At 47.1% G+C, this 26,908-nt stretch overlaps 1 long non-coding RNA gene across 1 annotated transcript; it reads right to left on the bottom strand.

Annotated features, from left to right (window-relative positions):
- Positions 1-1,018: 1,018 nt before the first annotated feature.
- Positions 1,019-26,086, bottom strand: LOC132249656 (uncharacterized). The gene is made up of 3 exons (XR_009461175.1): positions 25,775-26,086; positions 25,430-25,628; positions 1,019-6,396 (listed from the first exon to the last, which is right to left on the bottom strand). It is a non-coding gene; the product is annotated as an uncharacterized LOC132249656 (long non-coding RNA).
- Between the last annotated feature and the right edge of the window lie 822 nt (positions 26,087-26,908).

Raw genomic sequence — 26,908 nt, forward strand, 5'->3', positions numbered from 1 at the left:
GATGCCTACCAAGAGCTTTGGCAGCCGCTGCTATGCTGAGGCTGCTATCATAGCCACCAAAATCATCTTACTGTTTCCCTGTACACCATCTGTTTGCTTCCAGGCATTGGGTGGAGAGGCTTGTGTGCAACCATGACCTGAAGACCAACACCATTGGGAGTCTTGTACTCCTGGGCAGGGTCACCCATGGTAGTAAGGTCAAAGGTGAGGTGTCAGATAAAGAGCAGTCCCACATAAGATAAAGACCTCAATGGTGGAGCAGGAAGATGCAGAGGACATATGTCTCAATGGCTGTGAAGGTAGATGAAGGCTGCAGTGGAGGAGCAACCTGTTGTCTTGGATCTGCTTGCCACTGGACACAGGTTTCTCCCCTGCCTAAATCTGCACAGTTGCTGATGCATAACAGCCTCCTCATATAAATCAAGTCGTGCCAGGTTCTCCCACTGGATCCAACGTCTACTACAGTAACTAATATTTACAACCCTTTATATGATTTGTGGGAGTGATCATCCAGGACCCCGAGGGATCACCACTGCTGGCTTCTAGGCATTATTTTGAAATTGTAAATTCTCTGGAGCAGGGGCCTGGTTGGTCTGGGTTTGTTTAGAGCCTAACCCAATGGGGTCTTGGCTTCGTCTCAGGTGCCTAGTGCTACAATGTGACAAAATAAGGCATAGAAAACCCCTGTCAGAAACACCACTGGCCACCGTGGTGAGTTAAGCAGAATCTCTACTCTGCTGCCCCCCGAGTGGAAGTGTGAAAGGTCCACTACACAGATATAAACCCAACAGACTGACTGCACGGCAGGGTTAAGTTAAATAATCAGTTCTTGTCAGATGCAGTTACTGTAGCACTAGCTGTAGAGCCTATTTGCTTTGAGGAACTAAGTATCTTCCTCTAAACACAGATTTAAGCAGGGGATTGACATTGTTAGAAAAAGTTTAAGCTATGAGCTGTGGGTCGTGGTCTGCACGTTCTCACCATCGTGTGCTGCTCCTTATGCCCACGAACACATACACATTCTGTATTTGCCTTCACCCATCCTAACTGCTGTGTAGCAGGGCACTAAGATGTGCCTGCTCCTTAAGGCTGAAGAAGCCTGGCCTGGCCAGGGAGCTCAGCAGACTAAGCAGAGATCCCCAGCTGCAGGTTGCCAGGCTAACAGCCTAAGGGAGTAATGGGCCACACCTGCTAACATCAACTGGCTGGCAGGAGGCAGGGTTTGGCATAGCTGAGCGCATGAAGGGCAGCCTCCCACCTAATAAACAACTTAATTATTTACTAACAAGGCGTGGCAGGTAAGATAGGCGGGCAGACTGACCAAGACAGGTGGGTAGGCCGACGCAGAGCTCAGTCTCAGGCTGGCCCTTTGTCACACACTGATATAAAGGCCGAGTCATGCCACAAAGTTTGACTAAACTGTGATTGTACAAGCATCTCAGAAAGAAGTACTCAGAGCTTAGTACTGCTCTCCTCATTCCTCGACTCTCTTTTGGCACCTTTGTAGGGTGAACACACCTCAGGGGTTTGTCTTAATTAGGGAACTTGCAATGTCATAGGCATTGGTCCCTGAGGATGCCCCTTCCAAACCCTCCTCTTTGTAGATAAGACCTCCTGAAATGGTTGCCAAAGTCATGATTTTTTTTTTACTTTTATGGCTTTTAACATTTCATTTGAAATTGACTTCCTGACACAAGCAATGATACGTTAACTCATAGAAAAGTTCCTAACACTAATACATATGGAGAAAAAGGGTAAAAAAAATGCAATTCCAACATACCCTAATGGCTCAGATCAGAAAGCACATGAGCCCAACATGATGATCAAAAAGAACATTTCTGTGGCCCCATTCATTATTTGAATGCTTAGCATTGGCCATGTTATATTTATTTAGCCTTTCTTACCATTTGTTCCTATGTTTACGGGGCACATCAAAACGTCTCAATATGACAGCAGTGTTTGCCAATAAATACAGCACTTTCTGTCCAAGTTATTAGTAACTTTAGCTCAGAAGTGATGAGACAGTTTCTTGTCAAGGTGTCAATTTGTCACTCAGAATTGTGAAGCGTTACATTTTCCAAAGCCATCCCTGACTTCAGAGCTTGATCCATGATGTGTCAATTTGAAGAGCTGGCTTAGGTAGAGCATATGCACAAGCTATTGCCCTTTTTATCTCTTTGGTGCATGCTACATTATTTTTATATGCCTTTAACCCTGACTGCTTTGAATACAGCATAATGTACATGGAGGTATGAGCATAACGTATCTAGAAGCCAATACACAAGCAGCAAGAATAAATGAGCATCCTTCCATCATTAGTTACAGTGGGAAGATACCACGACACAGACTGGAAAGATTCTTCGTTCCTGATCTGAAACAACAAAAGATGATACTCCAGACCCCTATCCCCCATCCAGCTTTCTTTTAACAGTCTTCATATGTCCCAAGGCATAAGGTCTGATCATCGCTTATCTCCCACTGCCTTCCCTGGTTAAACACAGAAGTCACCAGAGTATCCAGCTCCTTGTAGATCCAGCTGGAAATGTTCAGAAGAAATGCAATGTCATCAGAAAGCACTGGTTCATCAGAGCCAGAACGTTTCATAGAAAGACACCAAGTGTCAACTCTGAGCCAGCACAAACAGGTGTCCCGGAGAATCCTGCTCAGTCCCCTCCTCGCTCAGCTGGCGAGCCGCTGGGCAGGCCCTGTGCCCCCAGGGTCTAGTGCTCCACAAGGCCAACGACCCTTGGAAACCCCAAAAGCCACAACCCCAGGTGCCTTGCTGCTAAAATCAGGAACTTGGAAGTCCTACGATAGGTTTCTGGGGTCTGTGGCTCCAGGGGGTTCCTACATCTTCCACACCCATAAGGCACTTGCTTTCCCAAGCACCCCCCTCCCTAAGGTACAGTTAACTTTGTAATAGCAGCTCTGCTGCTGCTGGATGAGGCACCGAGGACTCGGTTGCTCCTTGGATGGAGACTGGAAATTTAACTGGAGAGAAAGACTTAAAAATGCATCGACATCACAGAGAATGACTCTCCCAGAGAACAAGCTGGCAGAAATCTTCTTCGAGCAGTGGGGAGGCATTGACTCGCACAGGCTGAGTTCAGTACACAGAATTCATTGGAAGGATGTTTTCCTAGCTAAGCAAGGCAGCGTGATGGGATCTGGTGCCCAGGGGAGTTTGGGAAATGCCTCCACACTAAGGCAGACCGTGAGGAATCGCTGTAAACCAGAGTCATCTCACTACATGCCCTAGCAGAGCCTATAGCAGAATGCCCTATTACTTATACCACTGCCAGTCAGGGCCAGAGCAGCATCAGGCATCTGAAGGATGGAGGTTTCCCCCTCTATTTCCAAGTGATGCATAAATAGACTTTGAGTTTGTTCATTAAATCCAGTGATTTCAATGCTCTGGACTGGATCTCATGTCTAAAGGCACCTTCATCAATTTGCTGCGTGTTTGACCAAAGTCACCACATATTATTTTGTCTGGGTTGACTTTTTAAATTAGGGGTAAGTCAGACATTTGAGGTCTAAGCAACTGTGCTTTCTGCAAACGTTCTTGCAAGCCCATACGTTCACACAGGAAACTGTTTGAAAAATGCTAAGGGTGATAAAAAAGAGCATTTGGCCCACACTCATTTATGAACTGATGTTGAACCGATGCCTGAAAAATAAAATAACTAGACAGCCACTTGGGGGGAGCAATATACCATGAATAGCTGCAATGAACCTACATCAGCAATAATAAAAACCGCAAGGCTGCGAATTCTTGTTTCAACTGCAGCTTCTGTTACAACCTTTCCTTAACGTTCGAGTGACTGCTCAGTGTTCACCCATCTCGAGTGAAAATATTTGTCTTATCTGGTGACTTTTTCTGTGACCGTTTCATATTCGACTCTTTACCCAGCACAAAAAGCTGGAAGAGTTAAAAGACTGCCTTGTTAAAAATACAAAACGCTGCAAATAGTTGCATCCAATTTACTTTAACAAAGCTCAGTCCTCGCTACGTCTCATCTCAGGTACGTTATTGGCAACGGCTTCCCTGCCACGCAAAACGCCATTTGCCAGCATACTTCACACGATGGCCACTCATCTTTGACAGCTGATATGCAGTTTAGATCCACTTAATTCAGGTACAAATGCTTCTATGTGGGGCACCTCCAGTAAAGGCTAGTAGCCTAGGACCTACTGCACACCGTTGGGCAACCCCGATTCCATTCAGTAGTTGGCACTTACATTATCTCCCCTTAAATGAGAGTCAAATAAGAGCAAAAAATAATTCCCTCTCTCAGCACCAAGATGGTCAATGGTAAGTCTTTTCTGAGAAAAAGCAACCACCTCTTTGCTTTGGATGGGGCAGTAACAGGCCCCTATGGCAGTGGGTTAATTCCTTCCAGCTGTCCTGCTTACACGACGTAATCTGAATAAGGATGAAGCCGACAGGTTTTGCCTTCTCCAGGACTTGGTGACAGATCAAACCATGGGCAGATCTAGAATTTCGAAACGGGGGGTGAAGATGGTGAGGTGCATCATCTACCTAAAGCAAGACATATTTTAACCAGTTAAAAATAAGCTAGAAGCTTTAATAATATGCAAGTGCCCAGGGCTGTTAATTATTCAGTTTAAGATTGAAGCAGATGCAAATATAGCTTCATTGGAATGAATTAAGAACAGGCTGCAGGGCTGTGAAATAAGAGCTTCATTCCCAGGAGCAGGTAACAGACAGCAGATTTGCAGAACAAAGGATAGCTTGATTGGTGGAACATCAAGACCTTTAGAAAGAAGAGAGGGTCATTAACACTTGTAGAAGGGATCAGGTAGATGATAATGAGCCATTTAATCAAGTGACTCCCTCAGCACTGCCGGCTAGAAAAGCTCCTGCTACTGCAAGGCAGCTGGTTTTAAATTTTGGGTGGAGCAGGAATCAAAGGAGGGGTCCAAGTGCACCCATGTACCCTCCCCCTGGATCAAGCTCACCCCTAGTGTAACCAAGTACTCTTCCATGGAGGTCAGTGGGGTTTGCTTAGGCCAGGAGTGATGTAGAAGTATCCTTCAGCAAGCTCATGAGATCAGTAACTAGCTAGGAAAGGCCTATTTCTATTTTAAATGATACCCCAAACTAAGCGTGCCTCTGGGCCATGCCAGAGTACTGCCCACCATGTCTTTGCCCCCCTACCGATGGCTGCACAGTGAGCACCTGAGGTTTCTGGTCCCACTGCAGCTGATGAACGTAGTCTGGGTGTTTGTATGCCCGCACAGAGCCATGATTTTTGCAGTCACGCTGGCACCATGTGGTCAGCAATAAAATTACCCAGCAGAGGACTTGTCTGGATCAACCCTGGTCCCAAAAAGCGCTATATTAAAATCACTGATTAATACAGCAGCTGCTGCCTAGGTACCCAGCTCAGACATCAGAATCCCTTCCTGTGCCATTTCACACACAATTCTCAGCTACATTTATGCAGAGGTGCCCTCTAGTGGCTTTTTAAAATGCATTCCTGGTCCCCAAATCTATTTAAATGGCAGTGATCCAAGCATGTAAAATGCATTAAGAACATAAAGAGAAAAACATCTAGTGGAACATCGGAGGTTAAATAGAGGAACAGCTACAGCTTACAGCTGGCCATTTCCAAAGAAGGTTACACTCACCGATATCCCAGACCCTGGAAATATGGGCCTGCTGCATTAGCTTTCACATGTCAGCTAACTGAGGAATGAGCAGAGCAACTCAAGCTGCCTGGACAGGTACATGGGAGAGCGGGGATAACCGAGCTCTGCACAGCGCTGTGCTGTCTTTGGCTGGTGCTACCTAGGGGCAAGATGAGGTGCTGGACCCGCAGGAGCAACACACCTGAGGGGCCAAGGACCACTTGCTCTGGACCCGGAGTTGTGAGTTGCTGGGGAAAAGGATTCCCACAGGGAGGGGGAAATTCCTCCTGGCTAATAAGGGGCTCTTGGAGGAGAGCTCCCAGGGGGAGCAGGCCCCTCTGAGTTCATAGACTTCATTGGGGTTTGTGGAAGGGCCAAGGGCATTAGGGTTTTCCCCTCCCACCAGTCACTGGAGTGCAGCCAAGGTCTTCAGGACAGCCTGGGCTTTGGGGATTTTTGAAGAGTCAAGTTTATTTTTGATGTTTATACACCTTATATTTTGTAACACTGCATCTTATATTTTGTGTATTTTTATAATTGTATATTGGTAGTTTACTAGAGTATACAGTACGACTCTTAGCCGGGACCCCTTCCTTGATGCTTACCCGTTTCAGATCAACTGCTTACCCATGCATTATTCGATGCTTCTTAAAGTTGTGTACCCTTTCAGTCTTCATTTGCAGGATATAATGCTATATGACAATTGTATATATGTTCCTCAACATACAGCATCTAAAGAAACTGATATATTAATAAATCTGTACATAGTTAAGCATGCCTTGTCCTGGCTCGACTCTATAGGGAATAGAGGGAACTGGTTCGCGTTTGCAGATCCCTCTCAGCACTCCTGCCTAGCCACCCAACTCTTCTATCTGGAGAGGGGAGCACAACCCGGGTGCACCCAGGTTACACATGGAAGACAGAAAGCCAATATGCTCACTGGAAAAGGATGCAAAACACAGAATGAAGTGAATTAAACTGGCAGAAACAAAGCCCAACAAAGAGTTTGTTAAAAACGCTCCGCACAACTAAAACACACACACACTTAAGGGTCCCAGGAATCCCTTCCCCTTAAGAGACCAAGAAATTTGGGTATTATTATTCTGGCATTATTAAAAAACATAAAATTAGGAAGAGGTGCGTGAGAACATTAAGGGTAAGCCAGCCCATATGCTTCAGTGCTGAAAGTACTGTGCTTTTCTATGCTTCAAATCATCATCAGCTACAGGGCTTTCATATGGCTCCGAGGGATTTTCTTTTCACCCGCACAGATTATGCATGAAATGGTTAGTTTGCCATGAGCAGAAAAGTTCAAGATGCCTACGCTACCTTGAGGTCAGAACATCTGGGAACCCACTTGTCTGCAACCCTGAAACATTTAGTTAATTTAATCAAACATTGTAATAAGAAGAGGAGCAGATGTGATCTACAATCCTCACCTGGGTACCTTACTAGAGTCCTATGCAGAATTCCTTGGGGTGGGGGGGACCAAGGCTAAAACTACTCCAGTTCGAGGCACATCAATGTTTATGCTGTGTGCATGGAGTTTTTCCTCTGGGTAGATTTTGCTCAGTGCAAAGAGGCTAATATGTCCTTGCCATCCAGTAGCAAGATGCTTATACAAGGACTACCATCATAGCAGCTACCCCAAAATAACTAGTCCTCTATCCGCTCCAGATCCTGGTGATATTTACCACTGGTGTGAGCAACAGTGGTTTTGGACACTACCATAAAGGCATCAATTATCCAAGTCCTCAGAGCTCCCATTAAGCTCACTGGGGCTTAGAGAAAGTCTGTAGAGAACCAACTACGCAGTTAGCACTTGCTAAGGGTTTGGCTCATGGTACCTCTTCCAGATGTCTCAAGTGCTCCTCTAGAAAGCCAAGCACCAGCTCCTCACTTTCTACACTACATTTAGCACAGCAGGGCCCCAGTCTCTGTGGCTAAGTACAGACAGTCTGAGCCTGAATGGATTCAGTCTTCGCAGGTTAGTCATAAGCAAATGAACAGACATTCACTTTTGGTTTAGAAAATGCAGCCACGTGCCGGGGGCAGAGCCCTTGGGCACAGCTTTCTGGCACATAGCCAGCATGGGCTGTGTGTTCATTTTCTCTTCCTGCTGCCCCCAAGTTCTCTGGGATTTACAGTCCAAATTCATAGCAGCTGGACTCTGCAGGATTGCTCATCACTTCTTCCTGCTTCCGGGTGCCTCTGGGATTTGTAGGCCACAGTTGAAGCCAGCACTAAAAAAGCAGGGCAGAACAGGTCTATACTCAGAAGAGTGGAAGTTTAACCCACCTCCCTGGCCCCAGACCTCAGCAGGGGTTGGCTGCGGGTGGGGGAAAGGGGGGTAGTGAGCCGGCCCGTGATCCAGCCCTTACTGCTCCAGCTTGAGAGCAGAGGTGTGGGGTCAGCCCCGCACTCTGAAGCAGACAGCCCATCCCAGTCCAGGGCTGCAAAATGCTGGGGGATTCGGATTTAATTTGAACCAGGAAGGAGTCTGGGACAGAAATTTCATAAACCAGTTTGATCTAAAATAGTTAAATCTGATACTACATTCAACCAGGTTTATTGTAAACCAGTTTCAGTCATTTTGAAACTGGTTTATGTGCACTGAATTTCTGTTCTGTTACAGGTTGAAATCCATTTCTGATCACTTAAACCAGTTTGTGTGTAACTTCTGTCCCTAGCATGCGCGCCTCAAACCAGTGCTGAGCACTTAGCGAGCCAACTGATCTTGGCAAAGATGTCATTTTAGTGGCTTCTGCAGGGCAAGCAGTTTGCTTGGTTGAACACTGCTCTGACAACACACAGGGTGCTCTACAGTTCTTTGGGCTGCAGGCTTTGCTCTGTGCAGTCACAGCAGCTCAAGTCTCATGCTGGGAGGAGCCCCTAGGACCTGACTGGGAAAGAAAAAAAAGTCAAGCATAGCTTCACACACAGGCCAGGCTAACAACATTCCCAATTGTAGCATCCTTTGGCACCTGGCCGTCAGCTCTAGTAACAACCCTTAGTGCCATCTTCATTGTCAGAGGTCTCAGGTGGCTCATTATTTCCACCAGGCTAAAGCTGACAGCCGTGTCTCAGCTTTTATTTTTGGAAAGTTCTTAATTTAGCTTCTGGAGAGCATGTAGGCTGCAGCCCAGGTGAGAAGCTAGAGTCCACCAGGACTCAAATGGATTTGGTCTTGCTCTGTAATCATTTCTAATTTCTGAATGGTGGCTGGAGTAGTACAATTTTTGCTCTGGGACTGCATTAGTTTAAAAGACAGCAGGAGTCTGAAGACAGAAAAAAAACAAAGTCAAGCAGGTAGGAAAAGAATGGTCTGAGATAACTACCTCCTTGCAAAGCAGTTAAGGGAGGAAGCCAGGGTATCAGCTTGGGATGACTCTGCTTCCACCTTCAAAAAAAAAAAGTCTACCAAACAGGCTTCAGCCAGGAAAGGCGTGAACACAGGCGCAGGTTCTAAAGGGACTTTCTCTTGAGAAATAGGCTATTACCTAGGGGGAAGCCATCCAAAAAACACAGGGGCCTACTGGGAGTTAATCTGGAGAAACTAGTCCTTTGGTCACCATCAAAAGATTGCAGCACACTAGGCAAGATGCCCACTGCCCATAAGCTATTTGCCAGCACTTGGTTCTCGTTTGTGCTCTGATCTTTCCCATACATGTTTGTCAATGCACTGTACAACCCAGGACACGATCCTGCAAAACTCACTCATGCAAGCAATCTCCTTGGAGGAGAGATTCTTAGCTCCAGCACAGCCCCTTGATACTTCCTATGGCATGCAAGCCATCTCCCAAACCCAGAATGTGGGACTTGGGGGTTGCCCTGACAACCAGAATCACCAGGGGAACAGGACACACTAAGCCAGTGGTTTTCAACCTTTAACCTTTGCAGACCCCTAAAAATTTTTGAATGGAGGCGTAGACCCCTTTAAATTGTAACTGTGGGTATTCACTTAGTTTCGATTGATCATAGTCATCTTTTACAGACCTCTTAGACATAGTATGCATACCCCCAGGGGTCCACAGGTTGAAAGACACTGTACTAACCACCCCCCTCATTTCTTCTTGATCCACCACTCAACAAAAAGCCATACTGGGCATATGCCTGGCCTGGGGCCCTGGCCAGAGTACTCTGCTTTTCTGGTTTATATAATGGCCTGTGGGATCACATTATAGGTCAGTGGTAGAGCTGCCTGAAGGCTGCTCTAGTTTGTGTTAGGTCCATGGGGAGAGGAGCTGATTAACCCTGGAGCTGGGCAAGCAGCATAAGCAGGCCTTGGAATAGATAGGGCTGGGAACAGAGAAAGGCCAAGTGTGAGCATGACCTGGGGGCAGGGCCCAGAGCCCATGGAGGGGTGCGTCAGCAAGGCCAGAGAGCCCAGAGGTCTGGAGCCCAGGAGGGGTGAGCATCAGCAGGGCTAAGGGAATCTAAAGATCTCACTCGTCTAGGAGCAGGGCCAGGCCCCAGAGAAGCAAGGATTGGGGCTAGGAGCCCAGATCCCAGAAAGGGCATGTAGCAGCATATCATCTGTGAGGCATGGGAGTGGGTATTGGACAAGATGGAGCCCATGTAATTAGCCCTCAAGGCAATGACCACAGGCACATGCAATCATACTAGTAAGACTATACTTGGAAAGCCCTGGGACAGCCTCCCTTTCCTCAGAAGTTATTAACATCAAGTTATGGCAAGCGACTAAAAGGGAGATGGCTTCAAAAGGTGCCAGGCTGGCAAGGGCTGCATTGTGACCACCCCTGGGACAAGCACTTGCTACATCTGCACAGACCAGGTTGGCCAGACCCAAGGATTGAGTCTTATTGGCATCCTGAAGATTTGTTCAGAAAGGCAACAGTATTAGGATCCTAGCTAAGATCTGGCTGAATGGTAGCGAGGGTTGTGAGATACCTCAAACACAGATATTTCCACCTGCTTTTCCCCCCCCATTTCCCCCACCCTCACCTATTTGACTTCCTCTGATGACTGAAACCTTGATCCCACTTGATTAGAAAGAATTTCAGGTATTAAGAATAGGAACTCCCTTCCATTAACCTCTCCTAAAAAGTCTCCCTTGCATGACTGATGGCTGGGAAAAGCTGGTCATAAGGCTCTTAGAAACTGGGTGGCTACTTGTTAGGAGAGGAAACATGGGCTAGTGGTTAAGCCAGAGACCTGGGAGCCAAAAGGTACAAACTGATGTTGCATCTGTTCCAGGAGAAAAAGGTCCCCCCCTCCCCAAGACAAAAGGCAATTGTTCAGACATCCATGTCTGTCATGCAGAGAAAAACCCTGAAAACATTCAAGGAATAATAAGTATTAACAGCTTGTCCTGGGACATCACTAAGTGCATCTGAACAGCTGTCCTAGGACTGCATCATTGAATCAATGGCAGAAAAGTAGCAGTGTGCTCAGCTATCCTAGATGAAAGGGTTAGTTTGACATGTATGCACAAGCCGGGGATGCACAAGCGTACGTACGTACGTACGTACATACGTACAAGTGCTCCCGGGACAAATGCAATGTCTGTTTCTAGCCTGGAAACGGGGGTTGTATTTGCAATCCAGGCACAGGACAGCAGATGCTGGTTAGGCCTCTCCCTTTGTGTGCTTGCTTTTGCAGCACCATCCTCTACAGAATACGATTCATTACTCTGCAGCAGCAGGCAACTCGGCTCTTACCCAGCTGCCAGGCTCAATGGCTGCAACTTGTGATAGCAAAGAAGGGAGACAAGTGGTCCTCAAGAGCTCCAACTGGTACAATGACAGCATCCAGCCTGCTTTGCAACCCAGGTGCATCACCCCAATTCTGGACTTCCTGGGCCAGTACCCTGACTACTGCAGAGTCCCGATTCATTCCTAGCAGTCAATGCCTCGGTAGTGTCCTCACGGCAGGAAGTGTGGCTTGGGCCCGAGCACTGGACAGGCACAAAGTTAAGCCTGGGTTCTGTTCCCACCTCTGCCATCTGTCTGATGGGTGAACCTAAGCAGAGTCCTCCTTGGAGCTTCTTTTCCCTGCCCTCAATAAGGGAGTAAAGATCATTACACTGCTTTGGGCAATGGCTTTGAGATCTGCTGAAGAACCTTGTATAAGTGCTTGGGCAGTAGCAAAAGCACATTTTTTTTTTTAGGTGATGCTTAATGTAGCCTATTTTAGTCTCCATTAGCATAGTCTTTTACATGCCGCTGTAATGTGCAGCAAAATAACCTACTATGCATTGAAGTGCACATGTAGACACACCTAGGAAGTCCTTTCTCATCCTGTCCCTCACTAACTCAGGGGCTCCCTTTTCTTCCATAGTAAGCACCTTCCAGCGAGAAGATGCGACTCCCAACTAACAGCCAGAGGCGTAGCGCTTTCACAGGACCTGGATGGGGATACTGCCACAGGCAGGAAGAACAACCACAGGGAACACACCCGTATCAGCGAGTCTTTGTTTCAGTTTACACTCAAAACTGTCTTCACGCTCAAACTATAGCCGCTGGGGAACTATTTCACTTACAGGCTGGGAAAAAGAGGAGATACATAATTAATAAGCAAATATAGTTTGATGCACAGAGATCATGGTGATGGCAGCAGCAGCAGCAGGGCTGTTGTGTTAGAAAAAGAGTGGTTATGGTCTTAAATCTGTACTGGATTATTTCTCCCCCCACCCAAATCAGATTTTTACTTGTTCCCCAAGCAGAACAAACTAAACTAGAGGTATCACTGCTTCTATGAAGGCTTTCATTGGCATGAAAATGACACAAAAATACCAGATTACTCATTTTTATAGCAGCAAAAATGAGTTTCCAGCATAGGTTTGGCCTCCACAAAACAGCTCAAAAAGCAGTCCTTTTGCGTGTTTGCTTAATGGCATTTCCAGCAAGGACAGCCACAGTTCTGAGAAGCCTCCTAGCATAGGCAATTGCCAGTTTCAGCCAGGCCATCTCCAAAGACCTGGGGGCATAGAAACGGGTCACTGGTACACAAGCGGATTTGTTCGTACTTCAAAAGGGAGCAGGGACCCGTTATAGTCTTACTGACAAGCGGGTCTGTAATACTGCCTAGGCACAGCACTCCATAAGTACAGCGCCAAGGCAGGGAGGATGCCCCATGTGATTGACCAACACCGTCGTCTAACAAGACAGCTTCTGTTTTCCGTTTGCTTCACGCTCCTGGGCCTCCTCTTATTAGAAGTGGCTTATTTTGCTCATGTGTCTGCTCACACCATACATGGAGGGAAAGCAGCTCCAGTCCCTCCAGGCCAGCGACAGGGCACATCTGACAATTCACTTCCATCATAGAAATGCTCTCTCTTCATCCTCACCCGTTTGATGAGCTCACTGTGCAGCACGTCTTAGGAAGTAGACAGCCCTTTGCTCAGGTTCGTATGAAGTTGCATGACACAAGGGGGTGCTAGAGATTGCTATATTGGTTTCTCCAAAACGAGAAGGACTGTTGTTGCTATGTTTTACTAAAGAAGCATCATATCTGTAATAACTACTGCAGATATCCAAGCAGCCTGTTTTACTGTTGAAACAAACAGAACCCATTTATTGTTTTTTAAAAGTAAATGTAATGGCAGATGATAATTTACACTCAACAAGCTCCTCTGGCCTTGAAGTGTATGACATCCAGTTGGCCCATCTGACTCGGCCCCATGCAAGCACAGCAAGGGCAGCCTGGGGCTGGGCCAGATGCACCGAATTGGTAGGCACCTGCCTGCAGGATGGATGAAATCACCTGCTGGGATGGATCTGGCCCTTGAGCCGTATTTTGCCCGCCCCTGAGCTATCCTGTATGCTACAGCATAAAGACCTGAGCATGAGGAAAGAACATGCCAAGATGCCCTTTAGGCTTGAGGATCTGCAGATTCACATGAGCCTCCAGCTTCCTGTTGTGCAGTTTCTAGCCTCAGAACCGCTGCTGCGTTTCTGTCCATCTGCCAGAATTATGCTTTTGAAGTTGGTGGACAAAGAGACTGTCACTTTTGAGACTAACTACCACAAACCCAACCCCTCTTGAGAGGAAAATATACACACATCTAGCTGTTACAAGCATCTCAGAATTGGCATCTCACAACAGCCCGCATTGTGTACATTAACCTCTCAGTACTCACAGGTCTTTGATGGACTCTTATTAGTCTAGTTGTAGACCAGAAGAGGGTTCAGAGATGAGCCGATCAATATTCTCCTCATAGTGATGGATGAGGGCCAGGAAAGCATACTGGTATTATGAGGTGCATCTGTTGCCTTTGCTACAGTGGACCACAAGGTCCTGCTAGACTCAGCTGTAGACCTGGGACCAAGTAAAAGGGGCTTATCCTTCAGAAATAGGATAATGTTTTTCTTGACGAGACCTCAGCAGGCATATTTAGATCTACCTGATCTTAGAGGCGTTGGAAACTTGAGCTGTGAAAGGAGAGAACAGCACCCAAACTGAGGATGCCAAGATAGATCCTTCATCTCACCAGGAAGGAGAGAGAAATGACAACATCAGGAAATGGACGGTATGAACAACTTTGGAAACAGAATGGAGATGGAAGTACGTAGTCCAGAAAGGCATGAATGAACCGAGAGCCAGGAGGGAAGATAACATGAAATAAAGCGACTAGGAAGAGCCGAGTGCCTGATCCCAAAGCTGACTAGGACTAAAGACCTTAGAGAGAGATCACAGGAGCACAAGCCTGAGGTGGATGCGGTCATCCCTCAGGTTCAATAGGTGCATGGGGCCCCTTGCAGGGCTAGTGAGGGGACATGGGGCTTGGACTTTCCCATGACGAGTCAGGTGCTGTCAACATCTCAACTTTTTTTGGATTCATATATGTTTGGTTTGGTTTGGAAGGGACCTTGGCAGATTGAGTGTGACTGCCTGCCTTGGTAGGAAAGTGGTGGGGTCAGATGACCCCAGCCAGATGCATGTCTAGGCTCCTCTTAAAGACCCCCAAGGTAGGGAAGAGCACCACCTCTCTCAGAAGCCCATTCCAGATTTTGGCAACCCTCACCATAAAGAAGTTCTTCCTGATGTCTAACCTAAATCTGCTGTCTTTCAGTTTGTGGCCATTGCTCCTAGTGACTCCAAGGGGTGCCCTGGTAGACAGAGCATCTCCAATTCCTTGCTGCCCCACCCTAACAAATGTGTAGGAGACCACAAGATCACCTCAGCTTTCTCTTGCTGAGGCTGAAGAGATCCAGGGCCCTCAATCTCTCCTCGTAGGGCTTTGCCTACAGGCCCCTAACCATACAAGTGACCCTCCTCTGAACCCTCTGGAGGTTATCCACATCCTTCCTGAAGTGTGATACCCAAAACTGGATGCAGTACTCCAACTAAGGTCTTCCCCAACACAGAGGGGAAGTATCACCTCCCTGGACCCGTTTGTCATGCACTTCCTAATGCATGAAGAGAGTGCGGTTAGCTTTGTTGATCGCTTAATCATATTGACAACTCATGCTCATCTTGGAGTCATCTATGACTCCGAGATCCCTTTCCAGTGCTGTGCTGCTGAGGAGGTCGTCCCCCAGCCTGTAAGCATGCTGATGATTCCTTCTCCCCAGGTGCAGCACCTTGCACTTGTCCTTGTTGAATTGCATCCTGTTCTGCTCTGCCCATTTTTCCAACCTGTCCAGATCCACCTGCATTTGTTCCCTACCCTCTGCTGTGTTAACTTTACCCCATAATTTGGTATCACTTGCAAACTTGGACAGAGTGCTTTCCATGCCCTCATCCAAGTCACTGATAAAGACAGTGAACAGCACCAGTCCAAGGACTGAGCCTTGTGGGACTCCATTGCCCACATCTTTCCAGGTCCATACCAACCCATCCACCACCACTCTTCACTGGATGATGCAGTTCAGCATGTCAAGGACAGCTTGTGCATGAGAGAAGGCTGCCTGATGTTCAACCCAGGCAAGGCAGAGGCGATGACTATGAACTGGGGCAGGTGGGGATAGCAACCAAATCAATCTCACCTCCATTATTAGAGTCTTCAATTTTGGAAGGATTTTAGATCCCCACTGAAGTGAAACAGTCACATAACAGCAGTGACCCACTCTGCTTTGGCTACCCATACCTGCAAGGAGGCTGCAATGTTTCTTCTTAGGGGGCCCTTGCCATAGTTATCTATTCCTTTGCCACCTCAAGATCATACTGTTGTACCCAGCTCAAGGCATGGGGATAAAGAAAGTACCTTTCACTCTTTGAAGACAGAAGCTGGTATAGACCGAGAGCCGCAGGTTTAGCCAGCGGGGATTTTACAGGTAGAGGTGCACCAGTGCTCCAGGATCTGCACAAGCAGCTTATTCATCTCATGGTGGATTTCAGGGCATTTGCTGTGAGCCAAGAAGCCTAAATGACATAAGACTCAAGGACCATCTCCCTCTGTGCCATATGTCACTTGTGTATTCAGCTGAGCTGGATTCCCCAAATAGTAAGGAAGAGGACAGACCATCCTCCAAGAGGGCTCAGACTCTAGAGAACCTGCTCCCTCCTAATGTAGCCCCAACTGGGGTGGAAACGGACACCTGTTCATCCAGGTGTCTTAAGAGGCCTAAAAACGGGCTTTCTATAACAACGACAGCATATAAAGAAGACTCAGTGACAGCTGACCAGAGTTCCTGTGAGGGAGTATTACCTGCTGGGATTTGTCACAATATCTGAGAGCATCCTGGAAGACAGTCAATTTATCATGGACATGATGCCGTCATGTCAATGATAGACAGACACTACCATTGAAATCCCAGCTTGGCTGATACCATGGACTTCATGAAGGGTCAGGTTTTCACCTTGCCTAATTAGTTGTAGTCATGTCCTTTCACCACAGACCTGTTTTGGACAGTCTCCTTTCAACCTTTGTGACAATTTCCCCCTTCCTTAATAAACCTGTTTTTTCCATTCAGGCACAGCCCAAAAGAAGGGGTAGAGTTTTAAACATCATCTTGGGGAAAAAAAAACAAACAAAAAACCCTCTGTTAATTTGGGTGCCAAGACATTTTGTTCAGGGGGTTTTTTTTTTGTTTTTTTGTATAGCTTAGCATTACCTTTTTTGTAGTTTCCATACTGCAAAGTAGTATTCACCCTTTCAAAAGAGTATCTAACTGTTATTCTTAAAAGTAATGAAAAGCATGGATAAGGACCAGAACAGGCTCATTTGCAGAAGTAGCCCATTTCTATGCCCAAGATTTCAAGTTGAATTGGATGTTTTTTGGGGTTTTTTATTTTTTAAATAATAGCTTTGAAAAGAGATTCTGCAATCCCTCTCCAAAGAGGGACACATACCCACTGTTCTTCCTGCTTTCAGCCACAATAGGAATTAAAGAAACAAGAGGACCAGAGCTAGTTTCAAATAACTTGGTTGCAAATTTTAGGGCTTTAAGTCCTGCAAACACAGACAAGCTAATTCTACACACACGAGCAGTCCTGTTGAATTCAACAGAACTTGTGCGCATGTAGTTAAATATGCTTGTAACAGTTGGCAGACTCAAGGCCTCGGATAGCGTGTCATTTGCAAATCAATTTTCTTTAAATGTATTTGTAAGCATTCAGAGGAATTTAGGCGAATTCTTTTCAGATTCGTTCAAGCTATTCAAGGTGACTGTGCACCAGCTCCTATTCATTTTGCCTGAAAGGTTTTAGAGAGGAAGATAATGCACTACCTGGTACAATTTTGATTTGGCTGAATGGTCGAAAATAATTAATAGATGAATATTAAAATGGAAGAGCTCAGGATTCTCAAATGCCTTTGCAAATACCCCATAGCCATCAGAATACCATGTTTACATAAAAAGAGCCCAAATCCCACTGTTCTGGGCGCCATGCAAAGCAGTGAAATAGTGATAGGAGCAACTTTTGGAGAGTTTGTGGGCAAAGGATTAGGATTAATACAACAGCTGGCCAAACACAAGTTATTGGACAGGGAGAGGTAACAATAGAGATGGGGACATACGTGCTTGGGTGGCAGAGAGGCATTTTAAATGAGGTCGGTTCTCAGAGAGCTGCTGTAATTAAAACACTGCAGCATCATGTGTATTAAGCCCCTGCACATTTAAAAATGGCTGAAGGATGCTTTTACTAAAGCTCATTTGGTTAAGTTGCCCCATTTTTAAACCTGCAGGGGCTTATATACATGATGCCACAGCGATGCTACAGCATTCAGATTAGAACGTGTGTATAGGCAAAGAAAAGCAAGAGGGTGCTGCTAGTCTCGGCCATTTTCAAGGGACGTAGGCCAAGATGCAGAAGTGTGGCTAAGCAGAAGGCCCCAAAGCCTGTTTCTGAGTGACCATAGAGTGAGCCTGTGCAGTTGTGACAGCCAGGTTGGTCAGAAGTAAAGGAAGAAATCAACACATCCAGCTCAACCAATAATGAGATCCAATTAAACAGAACACAAGGCCTGGAAGGAGACAGTGCAAGGGAAGACTATAAATTAAAGAATCCAAATATAGTACATCATAGCTTCATCTTAAAGTGTTAGTAGTAGTGACTAATGTAACCAATAGTGGATGCTCTTTTGCTGTAGTAGATATATTCTTGTTAAGGTGTGAAAACAAAGCAGACTTGTCAGTGAAGACAGTAAACTAAAGAAGAAACAGGACAGTATTGACAGCATTCTACAATGGGTAGAGAAAGGAGATAAGAGAGCCCTCCCTTTTATTTTCTGAAAGATATAAATCCCATCTAATTGACACCTTCCAAGTCCACAAGAAATCAGATTCAGTTCTGCCCAAAAGTTTCTATGAAACTAAGAAATGTAAATAACAGCAATCACAAAACATTAGAATAGGTCATCTCGAAATATAGGGTGCAGGCTGAAGGGAAACTTAAAGAAGTGGGCAAGTTCATGAAGACTTCCTACCAGCCTGCATACCACCCCGCTTCCCCCCTCGAGTCTCCCCAGTCGGTACAGGTACATGCTGTTCATGTTGTACTGTCATAGTAGCCAGATGGACCTTGGAATAACTATTTGCTTTTATGTTTTGTGGTGCATGCATTAAAAGGTCAGGCTGTAGACCCGTTTCTTGCCTCATTTGTCAGTAGCTAGCCTGCAAGGTTACTTGTAACCTGGGTAACAGGGAGACCAATAAACCTCTGCTCTGAAGTAGGAAGGAGCTGAACTTGTGATTTTTTTTGAAGGCTTGGAGTTGCCAATGCTGCCCATTGCATTTCCCTTGTTTGGATGTGGAGCATGAAATCATGCATATTGTACATCAAAAGGTTTCCAGGCCAGAGATACACTTTGACTTGGACAATCTGTCAAGTGCTCATTTAATGGCAGAATCTCATTCCAAAAAAATACCACTTTTAATGCTGGCAAATCTATCCACTAGATGGACCCCTCTGCCATCAGCTGAATAGTTGAGCTACTGGGGAAAACTCAGAGCAATGTGCCCATCTCACTTCTGCTATTTAGTTTCTTGGCCTGGCATGAGCCACATCCATCCCATCTCTGGGTGGCCCCCAGGGGTACCGTCACCAAGCTTGCCCTGCCCACTCACTCCCACCACAGGTGCACCTAATCTTGGACATAGGCAAAAGTCTATTTTCCATCCTTAGAGATGTTCCAAATATGCTCCATCACACCGAAGCTCAGTGCTCTAAACAGCATACCTGTTCAGGACCTGGAGTAAGCAGTGCTTCGAGGCGCGGCATGGAGATGGCATAGCCCTGCCCAGAAATTCTTATATGAAGACCAGAAGGGATCCTTACAATCCCCTCACTTCACCCCCTTCATGACACCAGCCATCAAATTTCACCTTGTGGTTCATGCACGAGTCCTATGCCATGCCCTTTACTAGCTTTTTGCACCTTCAGAGAATGTATTCGTGTTGCAGTCTGCAATGGGACTCAATGCCTTGCTACACGAAGTGTGGTCCAGATGCCATGTGAAACCAGCCTGCAGTCCAATTTTAAAACAAGAGGCAAGCAGCAAAAGCTACACCACTGAGGAGGAGAAAGCGGTGTGGTAGGGGGATGCAGAGTGGCCAGTTACCTGCACATCTAGATGACTCAAATTAGTCAGGACTAAAGAAGGACGCCATCCAGAGTTCTTGCTAGCTATTTAACTAATTTTACCGACACAAACTTGATTCTTCCTGTGGTCTTGTAACTAGCATTACGCTAACAGATCAGGTGTACAATTAGCCAATAAAAAGAGCACTTAGCAATCCCTCTAGTACCAGGAGGGGCAACATATGGGAGGAACTGAGTAAAACCAAGACCAAGAGACATAACCCATACAGTTAGGAGAGTGGCTCACAAATCAGTGGCCTGTAGTAGGGATACAGGTGGGCAAGGGAAGATATGGCAGAGGGCAACTGACCCGTATGCCCCCACAGTGGGAGCCAACATTGTGCTGGGATACTTGGGCTGCTCTGTGCATGCTTCCTCTGGAACAGCAAGCAGAGCATCCTCAGTGTAGCTCTGCAGGTGGGTCATTTAGCTCTGTGGAGAGGCAGAGCTTGTTGTCCAGGCACAGCAGCTCACAAACATGGCTACATATGCTGGCTCCAGAGAAGAAGCAGACCAGAACCAACTTGGGAGTCTCTGCAGTGGCAGAAGGAACAGGATAGAGGCAGGCTGGGCTGGGGCGGGGGGAAAAAAGGAAGGTGGGAGTGGGGCCATGGGGTCCTTTAGAGAATGAGTCAATGGGCAGAGGAAAGAGGACTTCCTTCCACCAAGGTTCAGCTAAACAGCCCTCGTTACAACCCCAGGGAGCTGCAGACAGGAAAAAGGGATGGTCTTCCCTATTCCCAGCACAGGGGACACGTGGTTTGTCAGTCCTCTCTCTCAATGGTTCTACCCCTTCCTAGTCCAGCCACATTTCCTCAGGGGCTGGATTTACTGGCCACCATGGGGTGGGAAGCAGGCGAGTCCCAAAGACATCGTGCTCAGCGAGAAGGCTTAAACCCTTTCCCTACCAGCTGCTGGGTAGAGCCTCGCGCTGTTCTGTCACTACCCCCACGTGGGGCAAACAGCTCTCATAGCAGGAAGAGAGCTAACCCTTCAGCAGTGATTGCAACAGGGTGCCTCTCCAAGGGTCCTGGAGTCTCTTCGGCCCTCACTTTCCATAGGCAATCACCCTTTCAGTAGCCTGCCATGCTCTCTTTCATATGAGGGAGGCTTCCTAAATTGCTCTCTCAGATGGTCACCAGGTACCAGTGGTCATTGCCTTATGGGCCAATTGAATGGCTCCTTTCCATCCCTACACCACACCCCATCCCCTGCTAATTGACTTTCTCTTCCACTTAGCCCCTCCTCTGGGGCTCCTGGACCCTCACTGGTCCCCCATTCCCAGCTCCTCGGTCTGGGCTCCAGACTCCTCCACGGGTCTCCAAGAACCTCCTTCTCCCCTTAGTTCCTCCCCAAACCTCCAGACTGTGTTAGGTGTTACCCTCCATGTTGACCTTCTGGAACTGCAGCCATCCTGGTGGGGTGGTGTTTGCTCAGCAGGCTTGTCTCAGGCCCTGGGCCTATATCCTCCTCCTGGGACAGATGACTGCAATCAGCCCAAGCAGGACCTGAAGGCTGCTTCAGCCCCAACCTGCCTACTCTTCAAGTGGCCGGAGCACCAAGCCTCCCTCCAGAGCGATGTGCTGCAATATAGAGTAGGCTTGCACTGCAGATGGTTCTCCGTGCCCACTACACTTGAAGTCCTGTGGTACATCTGTGAGGACTGCTTCTATGTATATGGCTCAGACAGGAGACCTTGGTGAAGTACCTAACAACTATGCACATACCAGCCCTTGACCTTAGCAGCATGCGACTGCCTTCCACGCAGAACTCAGAAGGCACCTGCTAGGATGTGTTCAGAGAGCTCAGCTTTTTCCACAAACATTAAAACACATTAATCCCTGGAACAGCTCATGGGGAAGATAAGCCATATTTACCTTACAGAAGAATAAACTGACTGAGGATAAGAGTCGCTGGAGACTAACAACACTTCTGTGGCACCTCTGGACTACAGCCCAGACAGAAGGCAAGTCAGGCAGTCTTCTTTCTGGGTATATCCTCAGTGTCATCTGGCAGGGACACACCTAGCTGCATCCCATCCAACCACTCCTGCTTGCAGATGGGACAAAGCTGCTCCGAGGCTGCCCGTAGCATCAGTTCTCAAGTGCTCCGGAGAGTGAGGTCACAAGAGCCTCTTAAGTGACATCACAGCTGCACTTCTGGGTGTGGTGCCTGCAAGCCGGGAGTGCTCCAAAACATCCCTGCTACAACACACAAAAAGAGCCTAGTGCGGACACCCCAAGACAGAGCAAGTGTGTTATGCAGCATTTTGAAATACAGCTTGCAGGGAGTATGCTGCACAGAACATGCTTGCATCTGTTCTGGCAACAGAGCCTTTGCAAATGTGACCTTGATCTAAAAACTGGAACCCATCCCAGAGCCTTGTCCTTCACTAGCCCGTTTAGAAGCCCTTGCTGAGTCTGAAATACCAACAGCTCAGCTGCACTTGCACGATGTCAGAGTAAGGGGACAGCAATGCAGGAGGGTGGGAGCTGAGAAGTCAGAACAGCAGTCCTGGACTCAGCCGTTCATAAGTTGTCTTTGGACCCTAAACACAGACTCATTCAGAAGAAAAAAGTTACGAGTCCTTCACTGGACTCCAGCACAAGAAGTGGGTGCTGCAACCGAGAAACTGCTGCATTCTGTTGGTGACAATTGCACGAGGACACTTTATTACAGTGTCTGCTCCGAGAGCCGAAAAGGTCAAAGTTTCATCTGAGTCTGGCAACCCGCAGGGACCAGTTTCTGTAGTCACTGGTCCACAAGGGAAGGATGTGGTGTGGCCACCTTCAACTCCGCAGCCCAAGTGACCAGATAGCCGTTTATAACTGGTTAATTGGAGACAGATTTCAGCACAAGTCCAGGGCAGGGCTAGAAATCACAGCGAGATACCTTTCCTGTTTTGCCATAACATTGGATTGGGTTTTAAAGACGTAGGCCAGATTTACAGCAGGGTTATTTTTGTTATTACACTTAACTGCACACACGGACTCATTTTCCTTGGAAAGGAGTTTCACCAGCACCAGATGCCTTCTTGAGCAGTGGAAAAGGAGGAGGAGGCGGCAGCAGCCTCAGTCGAGTCCCATAGCGAAGGAAAGAGGGTGCTTTTGCCATGTTGGCATTTGTGGGGGAAATGCGTCGTAAATCAAGAAAGAGGCAATATCCGGGACCTGTTGAAGCCAATGGCACCTACTAGCAGACTTAAGTGGAGCCAGGAGGACTCCCCAGATGTGCTAGTCTGTGTGAAGTTGCACACGACACATTAGTACGTGATGGAAGAGCTGAATCTGTTCCAAAAGTTAGGCAATTCGCTTGGTCCGGTGGCTGGTCATGGAGCCTGTATCCACTAGTGGAGCTTTACTGAATGGGCTTAAAAAAATTGTTCCTTTTCTCCCGAGCCAGTGAAATGGTTCAGAATCCACCCACCCGACCAGGTTCAAGCCCAAATTTCTTTTATTTGGTTAGCTCCTTCGCTTGTCCTCGCTCAGACAGCTTCAGCGAAGCTTAGACTGAATTTGAAGCAGCCCTATATACACACACCAATGCTCTGAGCTTATTCGATGGCCAACCCCAAGCCACTTGTAGAGTAGCTGTAGATGCTACCTCATATGTCCATCACTGCTGAGGACTCTGTGCTGTTCTTGAGATACAGGCTGCACTGGCGAGGTGGCAGAGTCACGTTGAGGTGCTTTGCTCAAGTGTCTGTTGAGTTCGGAGCTTGCTGAAGTCAGTACCTTCAGGCCAAGCCGAACACATTGAATTGGCCTCCCATCATCTAATGATCTCCATAGGCTTAGTAAACTCCAATGAGTTCAGCCCCAAAGTTAACACTAAGCAGATAGCTGGATAGCTATAGGCAGATAGCTGCCTATATCTTAGGCAGATAGCTGCCTAAGACCTCAAGAGCAAACAGACATACACACAGGCCTGAGAAATACATGTACACATTGTACCATCTCTAGAACTATCATCACAAGTGATGGAGTGAAGCAGCACCCAGTACCTGCAGAAAGAGAGAGGCAGTCCAACAGTTCTTCCCTAAGAGTACATAGTCCAAGCCTTCACCACCAGAAGCTTAGATGCCATCCATGGAGGAGGTTCACCTTTGTTTCCTTGCCCCTCCTCTCTTGCTCTCACAAAGAAGAGAAGACTGTGGCCTACAGCCTGCATGCAAATGGGGGGTGAACTACAGGATAGCTGTGGGAAAATACTCCTACCGCAAGAGCAATGCAACAAACAGAGTGCACGCAGAGCAGGAAATGCTCCAGCACACCAAGTACTGACCATCAGGATCAGTCAGGACTTGGCACTGCAAAGAAAACTGCCCCTTCCCAGATCTCTTCTGGGCTGTGCAGATCCCCTTCCCAGACATCTCTTCTAATGTGATCAGCAATGAAATAGGTGTCTAGCAACAAGGACCAGAGAGCAGTTGGGTTCTAAATTACTCCATTTACTAACAGGGCTCACCTACATGAGACGTTTATTGCCGAGCTGCCTGATTAGCTCTGCAATAAACTTCTCAGCATCTACACATACAGAGCTATTAGGACGGAGTAAACTAATTAACTCCACTGCAGGTTAGTACTTGTAAAAACACAAGAATGATCCTACAGTAGATTTTTTTTTTTTTTTTTAACTCTGCAGCAGAGCACATGTACGTGCCAACAGGGCTGGCTAGGGCATGAATGTGCTTCTGTATGGAGGATGAATGCCAGCTAGACCCACGCTGAAGCACTCATGCCCTAGCCAGCCCCTTTCTGGCACATTGAGAAGGGTTGGAGCAGCCCAGGGCTGCTCCAATCTGGCTCAATATGCTGCAGCCCTGGGTACGTGTTCAAACAGGGTGCCCAGGAGCAACAAACTCTAGTAGTAAAACACTGGAACAAGTTACCCAGAGAGGTGGTGCAATCTCCATCCTTGGATGTTTTTAAGACCAAGCTAAACAAAGCTTTGGCTGGGATGATCTAGTTGAAGCTGGTCCTGCTTTGAGCAGAGAGTTGGACTAGATACAGCCTCCTGAGGTCCTTTCCAACCCTCATTTTCTATGATATGCACCAGAGTTTATTGCTGCACATTAATTGCAGATGCTCCCACAAAGAGGTAGTTAGCCATATTTGTCTGAAGTTAGGCAGAAGGCAAGGTAGAGGACTATGCAGACCTCACTATATACCTATTGGTGCCCTGGTTTATTGCAGGCAGCATGGAAAAAAAAAGCAATCACCTTCTCTTGCTAGACTCAGTACAGCCCTTGGAAAGTACTAGCTCTTACCTTTCACTCCTTTTTTTGGACTAGCAGGAAAAATTATAGGGCAATTCTTCTGTTGCCAAGAATCCAGAAAGCACATAACAGACCAGAGGTTGTTTTTTTAGCATTATGGATTCCTATTTGAGTCTTTGGGTTTAATTTTGTGAATCACACACTTAATGGTGCAAATATTGCTCACACACCCATAAAAGGATTTAACATCACCCCAGTAGAGAATCTCTGTTTTAGAGGCATTGGAGCCAGGACAAGAGCTAGGTTTTTCCTTCCTGCACATCCACAGGCTAGCTTATAGGCCCCCAGCTCAGTAAGCTGGCCCCTACAGCTTTCTTTGCATCAGTCAGCATTTACTCAGTGTGCAAACCCATTCATTCATTCTGCTTGGCAGTAATACCTCTTATCTGTAGTACGGCAGGAAGAGGGGACCCACCAAGTTTTTGCCCAGGGCTCTAAACTGCTATGAGAGTAACCCTGTAGCACTCACTCCACCCGTAGCATAACAAAGTTCCCTGGATCACTTCCTACCTGGTTTCCCTGGAAGTCTTCATTGCCATCTCCATCCCAGGGATCCATCCACAGCCAACATCACTCTGCTGGCTTCAGCCCTCTGTGTAACCCGTGACTGGAAGCTGTTCAAGCCCACTCTGCAAGTGCAGAAGTTGCCCCTGTTCCAGCTGCTCAGCACAAAATGACTCACCCTCCCTGGCTCATAGCCTTTATAGACCTGCAGAGAAAAGGGATGGAACTAGGAGTGCTCAGCCATTACAATTGTAAAGAACCCTTTCCTCCTGAGCTTCGTTAGTGCTTCTTTCTACCACTTGTCTGGGGTTTTCACAGATTAAATTGAAATAGAAGTGAACAGACACTTACCTTTGATTCAGGAAATGCAGCCACATGCCTGCCATGGCTCAGGCCAGAAGCTGGGGGGTGATAGAGCACAGCTCTCTAACATGTAGCCAGCAAGGGCTATGTACTCACTTCCTCTTCCTGCTGCCCCAAGGTCTCTGGGATTTGTAGTCCACAATCACAACAGCAAGACTCTGCAGGTTTGCTCATCACTTCCTCTTCCTGCTTCCAGGACAGCTCTCTGGTATGTAGTCAGCATGGGCTGTGTGTTTGCTTCCTCTTCCTCCTTCCAGGTGCCTCTGGGATTTGTAGTCCACAGTCACAGCTAGCAGTAACTTCCAGTAAGTTTAGTAGGGCAGGACACCTCTGTACTTGGGGGAGGGGGGGTTTAACTAAGGGAAAGGGGAGGTTTAACCCCCCTCCCTGACCTCAGACCCCAGCCAGGGTTTGCTTGTGGGGGCAGTCCTTGCCTCCCCAACCCTTCTCTGCTGGAGCAGACAGCCCAGCCCAGCCCAGCCCAGCCCAAGGCTGGAAAGCATGCTGGAGGACTCTGATTTAATTTAAACCAGGAAGGGATCTGGGACAGAAGTTTCATAAACTTTGACCCAAATCAGTTAAGTCTGATACTACATTCAACTAGGTTTATCTTAAACCAGTTTCAGCCATTTTGAAACTGGTTTATGTACACTGAACTTCTGTCCTGTTACAGGTTTAAACCAGTTTCTGATTGTTTAAACTGGTTTATGTGTAACTTCTGTCCCTAGCCATTGAGCTGCTTAAGTGGCATATATGTAGCTGTCCTTAGGTTCTTTCACAGCTTGAAGTCTAGGTAGATATTCTCACCCTTTGCTCCCCTACTGAGCATGCTATGAAAGCTGTGCGTAGGTGCTTGGGTAGAAAAGAATCACTTGAGCACTTGTATAACGCAGAAGCAAGATCCTCCTGCCTTTCAGCCCAAGAGCCTAGTGAGTTGGGTGCTTGTCCCAAGAGCAGGAACCCCAGGGTCCAAAGAGGACCCACAACATAGTTTCCATGCCATGCCATGCCATGCCATGCCATGCCATGCCATGCCACACAATGTTTTCCATGTCTGCGCAAAGTGCTCTAACCACTAATCTATAGGCTAGAAATTGCCCAGCATCCTTGAAGCTGCTCCAC

The sequence above is a fragment of the Alligator mississippiensis genome, chromosome 3, assembly GCF_030867095.1.
Source record: "Alligator mississippiensis isolate rAllMis1 chromosome 3, rAllMis1, whole genome shotgun sequence".
Lineage (NCBI taxonomy): Eukaryota > Metazoa > Chordata > Crocodylia > Alligatoridae > Alligator > Alligator mississippiensis.